Genomic DNA, 9,360 nt, shown 5'->3' with positions numbered 1-9,360 from the left:
TCACAACCATCTTTTGCACAATCTTCTTAATGTTCTTGTTTGCCGCCTCTACATCACCATTCATCTTTGGTCTGTAAGGAGAAGAATTGTGGTGTTCGATCTTAAAGTCGTTGCAAAGCTCTTTCATCATCTTGTTATTGAGATTCGAACCATTATCAGTGATGATTCTCTCAGGAACCCCATAACGACAGATAATTTATTTCTTAATGAATCGAGTGACCACTTGTCTGGTAACACAAGCATAGGAAGCTGCTTCCACCCATTTGGTAAAATAATCAATCGCGACTAGGATGAAGCGATGTCCATTAGAAGCAGTAGGTTCAATCTTTCCAATCATATCGATGCCCCACATCGCAAATGGCCAAGGAGAATTCATAATATTTAGAGGGTTTGGTGGTACATGCACTTTATCTGCATAGATCTGAAATTTGTGGCACTTCCGAGCGTATTTGAAACAATCAGGTTCCATGGTTATCCAGTAATAGACGGCTCTTAACAACTTCTTAGCCATTGCATGACCACCGGCATGGGCACCGAAAGATCCCTCGTGTACTTCCTGCATTAACATGTCTGCTTCGTGTCTAACCACGCATCTGAGCAGAACCATGTCAAAGTTCCTCTTGTACAACACATCATCCTTGTTCAAGTAAAAGCTTCCAGCTAGCCTTCTCAGTGTCTTCTTCTCATTCTTTGACGCTCCTTCAGGATACTCTTGGCTTTTGAGGAAATTCTTAATATCATAAAACCACGGCTTCTCATCAATAACAGACTCGGCTGCAAACACATACGCAGGCCTCTCGAGTCGATTCACAGCAACGTGTGGCACATGATTCTGCCAATGAACTTTAATCATGGAAGACAATGTGGCTAAGGCATCAGCCATTTGATTTTCATCTCGGGGTACATGATACAACTTTACTGTCTTGAAGAAAGTCAAGATCCTTCTGGTGTAATCTCTATAAGGAATCAAATGCGGCTGATGAGTATTCCAGTCTCCATTGACTTGGTTAATCACTAGAGAAGAATCTCCATAAATGTCCATAGTTTTGATCCTTAGATCGATGGCTTCCTCAATCCCCGTGATACAAGCCTCGTACTCAGCTTCGTTGTTGGTTACTTCAAAAGTCAATCTGTCGGAAAAAGGTATGTGTGCACCTTTAGGATTAATGAGTACTTCCCCAACACCATTTCCATTCACATTAACTGCCCCATCAAACATCAGTGTCCACTTGTCATCGGGATCCGGTCCTTCCTCGACAAGAGGCTCTTCACAATCTTTCATCTTTAAGTACATGATATCTTCATCGGGGATATCAAACATCATCGGCTGATAGTCATCAATTGGTTGCTCAGCAAGGTAATCAGACAGAATACTACCCTTGATGGCCTTTTACGACGTGTACTGGATATCATACTCTATCAAAATCATCTGCCAACGAGCCACTCGTCCGGTAAGAGCCGGCTTTTCAAAGATATACTTTACTGGGTCCATCTTAGAAATCAACAAGGTAGTATGGTCCAACATATACTGCCTTAGTCGGCGATCAGCCCATGCCAAAGCGCAGCAAGTTTTCTCGAGCAGCGAATATCTTGTTTCACAGTCGGTAAACTTTTTGCTAAGGTAGTATATTGCATGCTCTTTTCGACCAGACTCGTCATGATGTCCCAATACACACCCCATCGAATTCTCTGTTACTGAAAGGTACATTATCAGAGGCCTCCCAGGAACTGGAGGTATAAGAATTGGAGGTTTCTGCAAATATTCTTTTATCTTATCATAAGCTTTTTGACAATCATTGTTCCACCTGATTGCTTGATCTTTTCTTAGCAATTTAAATATCGGTTTGCACGTAGCTGTTAGGTGAGATATGAACCGCGCAATGTAGTTCAGCCTCCCTAAAAACCCACGAACCTGCTTTTCCGTTCTTGGTTCAGGCATTTCTTGAATAGCTTTTACTTTCGCCGGATCAACCTCAATCCCCTTCTCACTGACAATGAAACCTAACAGCTTTCCAGATCTCACTCCAAATGTACACTTGTTTGGATTCAGCCTCAGTTTGAACTTTCTTAATCTTTCAAACAACTTTTGCAAGTTTACCAAGTGCTCCTCTTCTGTTTGAGACTTCGCAATCATATCATCCACGTACACTTCAATTTCTTTGTGCATCATGTCATGAAAGAGAGTCGTCATAGCTCTTTGGTAGGTAGCACCGACGTTCTTCAACCCAAATGGCATTACCTTATAACAGAACGTGCCCCAAGGTGTAATGAATGTCGTCTTCCCCATGTCTTCTGGCGCCATCTTGATCTGATTATAGCCAGAAAATCCATCCATGAAAGAGAAAACCGAGGACTGAGCAGTGTTATCGACCAATACATCAATGTGAGGTAATGGGAAGTCATCTTTCGGAATGGCTCTGTTTAAATCTCGGTAATCGACACACATCCTGACTTTACCATCCTTCTTCGGCACGGGTACGATGTTGGCCACCCAAGGGGGATAATTGGTAACTGCTAGAAAACTTGCATCCAACTGTTTCTGAACCTCTTTGATCTTGACAGCCATATCAGGACTAGTTCTGCGAAGCTTCTGCTTTACCGAAGGACAATCTTCTCTGAGAGGTAGCCTGTGCACCACAATATTTGTATCCAAACCAGGCATATCTTGATACGACCATGCGAATACGTCCACATATTCTTGCAGCATTTCAACCAGCCCTCTCTTGACCTTTTCCTCTAAAGCAACCCCTATCTTGATCTCTTTCTTTGCATCCTCAGTACCAAGGTTAATGACTTCCAACTCTTCCTGATGAGGTTGAATGACCCTTTCCTCCTGTTTCAATAGTTTGGCCAATTCTTTGGGGAGTTCACAATCTTCTTCACTCTCCTCTTCGGCTTGGTAAATGGGATTATCGAAGTCATACTGAGTCATAACAGAACTGTTTTTAATGGAATCCGCAAGATCAATTCTGCACGAACGGTGTTCCATGCTTTATTTTAGAAAAGAGTTCAAGGAAGTCACAAAAAAATATTGCCATTTTTATTGTTTTGAAAATGAAAGTAATAAAAACAGAAAGACAGTGAACACAAATTTGATTGCAAAACGTCCTTTATTGATGATAATCATTGAAAGTTTAAAACATGATGTGGCCCTACAATGAACCACTACGCCTTGGGCACAGCGTAGGGCTTTCATGCAAAATGAAAAACAGAAGAAAATTACTCTGTCTGAAGAGTAACTTGGACTATTTCTTCAGCAGTCCAGTTGTTGATCTTCTCCCCTGGAGCACACGGGCACACCCAATTATCCATATCACAATCACTGTCACCATCTTCATTGTCTGTTGCAAATACATCCCCGTGATTCATCAATCCATCACTAGTGAAAGTACACGGCCCTTTCTGATTCTGGACACCCTGCTATGATGATTGAAAAGGCTGATAACCAATGCCAAACATGTCTTCTTTTACGGGCACATCAATCACCTTGCCCCAGCCTTCCGCGTTACCTGAATGAATGACCTCCAGAGCTTGTTTATAGGACGCGATCGAGGTACCTGGTTTCTTCTGTTCAACAAAAGCCACCTTCTTAATACTGACAATCTCAAACGCTTGACATAGAGTTTCATGAATTTTGCCATCCATCTCCACATATTTGAAGGAGGATAAATGGCTCACAAAGATGTCCTCTTCGCCACACACGGTCACAACCTGACCATCCCACACATATTTTAGCTTTTGGTGGAGAGTCGAAGAAACTGCTCCGGCTCCATGTATCCAGGGACGCCCCAACAGACAACTATATGCTGGTTGAATATCCATCACATAGAAGACAATATTAAACACTTTCTGGCCGATCTTCACAGGCAACGTGACTTCACCAAAAACCGATCGCTTGGATCCATCAAAAGCACGGACAGCAAGATCACTTGGTGTGAGAATAACCCCCTCGACATCAAGCTTACTCAGAGCCTTTTTGGGCAACACATTCAAAGAAGAACCGGTATCAACCAAAACATGCGTCAAAACCGCGCCTTTGCATTCCATCGTGATATGCAGAGCTCTATTGTGATTGCGACCCTCAGGTGTCAAGTCTAGATCCGTGAATCCCAAACCATGTCTCGTGTTAACATTTGCAATAACACCTTCAAGCTGGTTAATAGAAATCTCTTGAGGCACATAAGCCATATTCAACATTTTCAACAGGGCGTTACGATGTGCCTCGAAACACATCAACAGAGAGAGAATAGAGATTTTTGACGGTGTCTGGTTCAACTGATCCACGATCTTGTAATCACTCTTCTTGATAATTCTCATAAATTCCTCCACATCCTCCTCAAAAGAACTCTCGGGCACTTCCTTTCGCACTGGTTCTTCTTCAACTACAACTTGTTTTCCTTTTGTTCTAGCAAGAGTCTCAGCATTGTTATCCTTCGGAACCTGTGGTGCAAACAAACGACCACTTCTCGTAAATCCTCCGGGTCCTCCCACATTACCCACAGCCGAACCAACTGTTACTGGAGTCTTGTTTGACGAACCAACCGTCACTGGAGTATGATTTACTGATCTGGTCTGATTCTCTGGTCTTCTATTTCTGCAAAAAGCATTGTCGTATTGCCACGGAATTGCTCTACTATTCTCAAAAAGTCTTCCACTAGAAGCAGTAATGGTGGTAGGAGTACTGATAGTTACTGGAGCATTAATAATCACGGGAACACCAACAGTCACCGGAGCAGATATGGTCACGGGCGCAGCTACGGTTACAGGAGTACCAATAGTCACAGGCGCACTAATAGTTCTTGGAGCACGTACAGGACCTTCTGACGGTGTAAAGTAAATGGTAACAGTCGACACCTCTTCACGGTCTTTCACTACTCGATCAAACTGTAAATAACCTTCGTTCATCAATTCCTGGATACCTTCTTTCAATTTCACACAGCCGTTTTCATGATTACCACAATCTGAACAATTCTTGTCACATCTCGGGAATACTCCCCCTCTAAGCAGACGTTCCTTCACCACAAACAACGAAGTCTGAACATCATTAATATCGACTACCAAGTTCAAATTTTCCCCATCTTCCACATCATTTACTCTGGGGCCTCCATGCTGAGGCATAGGATTATTCACCACATTCGGAGTAGGAGCAAAGTTAATCGTCTTGGCATCAATCAAATCTTGAACTTTATGGTGAAAAGCCTGACAATTCTCGATGTGGTGCCCTGGCACACCAGAATGAAAATCACAACGGACATTAGCATCATAACCAGCGGGAATCCTTGTTAATGGAGCCATAGTGCGAAGTTCAACAAACTTTAACCTGAGCAGTTCAGGGAGTAATTCAGCATAAGTCATTGGCAACGGATCAAAATGACGATCTGGCATTCTTTGTCTTGGTTGGAATTGGCGTTGTTGTTGTTGTGGTGGTGGTTGTCCTCTTTGTTGTTGTTGAGGTTGGGTTGCTGGAATAGTCACAGCAGCAACTTGACGGTATTGTTGTCCTCTGTTTCCATTTCTCTGATTATGTATAGCATTTGTCTCACCCTCTCTCCTTCTGGGTGCCCCTGAAAATGGTTTCTTAGAACTTGAAGAACTTGAAGAACCAGGGTCTTGTATTTTTCCCGCTTTGATAAGACTTTCAGTTCTTTCTCCGCAAATCACAACATCCGAAAAACTACCAAATGGGCAACTTCCCATACGATCCATGAATACACCTTGCAGGGTTCCAATGAACATATCTGTCAATTCTCTCTCCAACATCAGAGGTTGTACTCTCGCAGCTAGTTCACGCCACCTCTGGGCGTATTCCTTGAAACTCTCACCATGTCCATGTTATGCTTGTACTGCCTCAGAAAAGCTTCACCTAACTCTCTCCAGCTTCTGACAGATTCTTTTTTCAAGTCCATGTACCAATCCAAAGAGGCTCCAGACAAGCTGTCTTGGAAAAAGTACATCCACATTTTTTCATCATCAGTATAAGCGGATATCTTCCGGTAGTAAGCTTGCACATGAGTTCAGGGACAAGAAGTGCCATTGTACTTGTCGAAAGGTGGCGCTTTGAACTTGTACGGGATCCTCAACCCATCAACTAAACCCATGCTAGTAACATCAAAGCCCAAAGAATTCTGGCACTCCATGGCGCGAATCTTTTCAGCAAGGGCGTCAACCTTTCTATCTCTCTCTTCCGCCTTTCCAAATTCATCATCATCACTGAGAATAGTGAACATATCTTCTTGCTTGTCAACCAAATGAGAAGGATGGTGAACTGCAGCACGTGCCGCTCGAGCATTAGCAGCCTCTGTAATGATGGCTTGTCCATTGATTCTAATACCATGCAATTCGTCACCAGTAGCATAGTTGTTGACAGGGCTGGTAGCAGCAGTGGTGTCATTGACAGGGGTTCCTTCTGGCGGATTCTGACCGACAGGGGGAATCACAGTTTCTTGTCTCTGGGCCAAGGCTCGGAGTTCCTCTTGCCCTTGCACTACCCCTTGCATCATATTCATGAAATGGGCCATGTTGGTCCTCATCTCTGCTAGCTCTGCTTGAAATTGATCCATGATCTTTTGTTGATTCTGCCTTGTTGCGTAACGGTGCGGACGATACTCAGCAATCCTGCCTGAAACGGGAACAAGAATGAGAAATCCTCTTCAAGACCACCTGTAATGATGCAAGAATGATATGTGTATGATGCGTATGCTATGTTTTATCATTTCTCAGGTATTCAAGAGTCTCTTCCACCTTTGAAAAATGGCAACCTGCACCTGTAAGCGGAACATAAACAACAAAGAAGCAATATACACTGGACGGCAAGCAAAAGTGAAACACCAATAATCTCATCCATAGACATAAGAAATAAGGTTCATACGAACATGGTTCAAACAAAGATTTAGTTCATCAGTGTAGAACAAGGAATCCCATCCAACAATCCTGGAGGTGATTCTCAAAATAGACAACAAGACAAACTAGGGAAGTCATCCTTCAGGAATGAGAGTCTTCAAATACTGGCACTGATCCATCAATCGGTCACACTCTGAACACTCGAGTAAAGCACGAAACTAGGCATACTAGGGAACAGAATAACTTCATAAATCATGACAGCCAACTGAGCGTTGAAAGCTACCCAATTTCCTTTCTTTGCTTCTTCCTTAGCCATTCTTACCAAGAACTTCAAGGATAAGCCCACAACATCACCGCTTGGTTTCCAATTATCGCTCACTTCCTTGATGCTCAAGTAAAGAGCCTTAGCGACAACTTTGAAATCCACCTCCTTTGGCACATCCAGGAAAGGTACTCGATTTTTGATTCGGACATTCATAAGGATGGAATACTCTTCAAGAGTGGGAGCTAGCTGGTAGTCCTGAAAAGTAAAGCAACGAAGCTCCGGATCATAGAACTGTAAGAGAGTCTGCAGAGGTACCGGATCAACCACCATCTTCAACAATGCCAAGATATCCCCGTACTGATCATCAAAAACTTTCTGATTACGGTCGGTCACTAGATTACCCAATTCTTCCAAAGATGTCAATGGCTCACGGTAAAAGTTGTAGGTGCAAGTCTTCCTCTTCAACTCTGGAATGGCAGCCATCTCTCGGTGTGAACAGACTCCTGAATAAACCTGAAAAATGATATGCATATGCGGGTTAACTTTTTTTTATGCATTATTTTTTTTGAAAATAAACATGCTATGATGCAAAATGATGAAACGATGGCTGGTTGACTGTGTATCACAAGGCACAGGATCAGAACTTCAGCATGAATTCGGAACCGGGAACCATAGAACACAGTCATCAACTTAGAACCCATACTTCAGAACCAACGGTCACCAACAAGAACCAAACAAAAGTCACCAACAGGACACGATCACCAACTGAACAAGTCACCATCAGTACCTGTAAATGATTCATTCCCGCCCCACTCACGGGTGTAATCTAGGCCAAGGTAAGGTCAAGAGAAACGCAGGATAAACAATCCTTTCAAGAATATCATCATATGCACACCAGGTGTATGTAACGATAATACCCCATCAGAATCTGAGCTGCTCGTGATACCATGTTCCGCTAAGTGGCGCCATACCACCCGCTTCCCATGAATCACTCTATTCCTAGGTGTCCTAAAGTTCACTCATAGCCTGTGTATTGGGCCTTTTACCTCTTGTGACTCCCACCCAACAGCGAAATAGATACACAACCAGCACAGTATGCATGAAACAGTAAAGCGCACATAGGATGCAATGCAAGAAGATAAGTATGCAAAGCAATAAATAAATAACACACAATAGATAATAAACAAACAAAAGCTAGGAAAGGCCCACTAGGGAAAATAAATCCCCAGCAGAGTCGCCAGTTGTCGCTCCCCGGATTTCCCGAATCCAAGTACAAACGCGAAAAAGAGTGGCGAGGAAAAAGAGTAGAGTCGCCAGCTATGTACTTTTATCCCAAGAGGAGGGAAAGGTAGTACTACATAACCAATAGGGAACGGATAAAACAAAGTCTCAAACCAAAGAAAACCGAGTAAGGGGGCCGGTTACGTGAAGGGAAGGTTATCGCACCCCTTCACGTCTGTGGTACTCCACAGGATCCACGCTTGCTATTTATGTCTAAAGTGTGTGTATAAAAGTCCTATATGCGATGCGAAAGAGAGAAAATCAAAGTAGGGAAAAGAAAGAGTTATTGCTCGCACAGGCCCTACCCTGCTGCATACGTATCTCAAGAAGGATTGAGAATCAGAGCACCGTAGCTCGGCTAACCTATTTTTGTTTGTTTTGTGTTTTTTAGATGAACGACGTTACTACGCAATCTACCAGATGCTCGACCTTTGGAGACTTACTCACCTGTAGTAGAAGGAGTTAACGTGTTCTTAAGAAAATAAAATCAAAGAGTTTGTTTGTGTTTTAGGAATGCTCATGCAAAAAGGAAGTCCTAGACGAAGGAACCGTGCTACCTTAATTGACATGCAAACGAGAGACTATACGAAGCCTAGCAGTCCTATGGGGAGACGATCACACCACACAAAAACATATAGCATAAAGTAAACACTCCAACAAGGGGGCTCAAACATACATGGGTGGGGCTTTAGTCAAGAGGGGTCATATCAACCTCGACAAACAAGCCATGGAAAGGTAATAAAATGGGCTCTTAACCACTGACATTGAACGTCAGGGTGAGCAGATCAAAAGGGTAATGAGGATAAGACCTCATAGCTCTTAACCCTGGACAGGGTGAGCTCATGACAAAGCGTGGGGGTTCAGAAAGATGGAACCCTCTCCACTGACTGACCGGACAAAAGATCTTGGGCTTTTGTTTTGAAGCATCGGCACGTAGTGCGAGCATAAAGAACGACACACTGAATAACGGGGGA

The sequence above is a fragment of the Lathyrus oleraceus genome, chromosome 6, assembly GCF_024323335.1.
Source record: "Lathyrus oleraceus cultivar Zhongwan6 chromosome 6, CAAS_Psat_ZW6_1.0, whole genome shotgun sequence".
NCBI lineage: Eukaryota > Viridiplantae > Streptophyta > Magnoliopsida > Fabales > Fabaceae > Lathyrus > Lathyrus oleraceus.
Note: the sequence above shows the minus strand (reverse complement) of the source record.